Source organism: Gracilinanus agilis, chromosome 1 (genome assembly GCF_016433145.1).
Source record: "Gracilinanus agilis isolate LMUSP501 chromosome 1, AgileGrace, whole genome shotgun sequence".
Taxonomy (NCBI): domain Eukaryota; kingdom Metazoa; phylum Chordata; class Mammalia; order Didelphimorphia; family Didelphidae; genus Gracilinanus; species Gracilinanus agilis.
In genome coordinates, this window is record NC_058130.1 from 540,788,516 (window position 1) to 540,791,238 (window position 2,723).

At 35.3% G+C, this 2,723-nt stretch overlaps 1 protein-coding gene across 1 annotated transcript in view; it reads left to right on the forward strand.

Moving 5' to 3' along the window:
* ANKRD29 (ankyrin repeat domain 29) overlaps positions 1 to 2,723 on the forward strand; it is a 50,572-nt gene that overhangs the window by 23,184 nt on the left and 24,665 nt on the right. The gene's annotated exons all lie outside the window — the stretch shown is intronic.

Here is a 2,723-nt window from a genome sequence, read left to right on the forward strand (position 1 = left end):
GGGGGGGGTTGAAGGGGAAAGGTGGAGCTTGAATCATGTAACCATGTTAAAAATGAATATTAATAAATGTTAAAAAAAAAAAAAGAAAATCCCAAATGGAGTCACAGAGTCAGACACAATTGAAAAACTACTGAAATGTGCCATGTACTAGGGATACAAAGGCAAAAAAAAAAAATTATAGTCTCTACCCTCAGAAAGCTTACATTCTATTGAAAGTAAATAGTATGTTCATAAGAAAGTATACACATAATATGTTATATTATGTGATATTGACATATATAATATTTACAAAGCCAATGCAAAGTAATTTGTATGAAAGAGAGAAAGCTATTATTATGGGTTCCACATCTTGGATAATTGTGTCTAAGAATCATAATGTTTCCTCTTGTGTTATATATATTTTTTAAAGATTGGAACTGGGAAGGAAAGTCAATAACTTTCCTAGTATGTCTACATTTTTGCCTTCTAGAATTATCCAGAAGTCTTAATATGATCTGGGGGAAATGATTTTAATGTGGGTGTTTCTGAGGTATGTAATTTGGCATCTACCATTCCTTATAATAGGTGAAACATTCCTTTAAGAGCCAACGTCTTAATTAATATATAGCAAACAGTCACCAGTGATACTTAAGAAAGGGGTGGTAGCTATACTTGTTCCCTAATCAAGAACTTTTCCTTTGTCTGAAATGGCTAAGGAAAGGACGAACAATAAAGTAAAATTTTAAAAATTAGTATTAAGGAAATCATTTTATGGGATGAAGTTTTGTTCACTGAATTAGAATGACAGTCTTGGACTGACGTGGAAATTTCACAGTTGTGGCAGTTTATTTATGACCTTATTAGAAATAGAAATTCTTAGAAATTTTCTCCAATTTGAGTGCTTGTCCAAGGAAAAATCATGGGAACTTTTGAGGTTTCTCATTGCTAAGCATTTTTTAATCTTTGAACAGCTAAGTAGTTTTTATTTTCTTCTCTCTCTCTAGATAGAAATGTATTTCAAACAAGAGATTCTCTGTGGCTTTTGTTTCTTTTCTAAAATCTGTTGTGATCCCAGGATGTGTGAAGGAGAATACCCTCAGTATAGTGGATAGTAAACAATACAATGCCTACAAGACACCAAGGCTATACTAAATATCCTAGAAATTCCTCCTCTAAAACCCAGGCTTTTGCCTCTTAACTAAACAAAATTTGCCATAAATAGTAAGAGTCAGTACTTAGATTTCCCTTTTGGCTAGCAACTTCAAGCAAAGTGATCATGCATTAGCTGGTAGGTGGCAAGTCTTTGCACATTAATCACCAATTTTCATGGGGCAAAGAACACATGATACCAGGTTACAAGTTAGTTTTATTTTCACCAAATCAATCCAAGACATCCATGAGAATTTATCACAGAAAGAGAGAATCTACCATTCTGTATTCAATGAATTTCTATAATCACAACCAAAATTCTCAAATGTATCTCCCAACCCCAGTGAAATGTACTAGTAAAAGCAAAATAAATTTTTCTGTTGTGATACCTTCTTTCCTCTTAACCTGGTAGACAAAGCTCTAGGGAAATGAGCATAATGAAGCCTGAAAACTATGATGCTGGTTGTTCAAGCCCCATGTATCATTTCCTGTATAAGAGGGTAGAAACTTATTATACCTTTTTCATTGTGAAGATGATCTGCCATTAGCCTCTACTCCAAATTCTTATCATTAGAATTTGCACATTTTTTTCTTGTTGTATAGAATGTCTTTTGGGGCAACTAGGGAACATAGTAGATAGAGAGCTGTGTCTGGAGTCAGGAAGACAGTCTTCCTCAGTTCAAATCTGGCTTTGGGCACTTCCTAGCTATGTGACCCTGCTCAAGTAACTTCACTCCTCTTGGCCTCAGTTTCCTAATCTGTAAAAAGAGCTAGAGAAGGAATGGCAAATTATTCCAATATCTTTGCCAAGAAAATCCCAAATGGGGTCATGAACGGTTGGAGGCAACTGAAACTGCTCACCAACAGCAATAGAATGTGGATAGGGCACTGAGTTTAGAAACAGAGGGAATGGGTTCAAATTTCAGTTCTGCCACTTACCTGTTAATCTCTCTGAGCCTGTTTTCCTCATTTGAAAAAATGAGGTTTTGGTCTAAATGGAGTTTCCCACCAAAGCTGTGTGTTTGATCTCTCTTCTTATGCTGGACTATAAAGGACAGGAAGTACTGGCCTTGGTGGATAAAGTACTATCTCTCCCAGGGTGTAGTTCCCACAAACTCAAATTCATGGTAACCCTACCCTTTTCTAGGCTATTGTGGCACTTTTAAATAGAGAATAAATAGAGAATTCTTTATATGCTAAGATGATATTCTAAGATTACAATCACATTACTCATGAATCTTAAAGTTTAGGACAAGTATATATATATATATATACATATATATATATTTTAAACCCTTATCTTCCATCTTAGAATCAATACTGTAGACCCAGCCATACCACTGCTGGGTTTGTACCCAAAGAGATAATAGGAAAAAAGACTTGTACAAAAATATTTATAGCCGTGCTCTTTGTGGTGGCAAAAAATTGGGAAATGAAGGGATATCCATTGATTGAGGAATGGCTAAACAAATTGTGGTATCTGTTGGAGACGGAATATTATTGTACTCAAAGGAATGATGAACTGGAGGAATTCCATGTGAACTGGAAAGACCTCCAGGAATTGATGCAGAGTGAAAGGAGCAGAACCAGGAGAA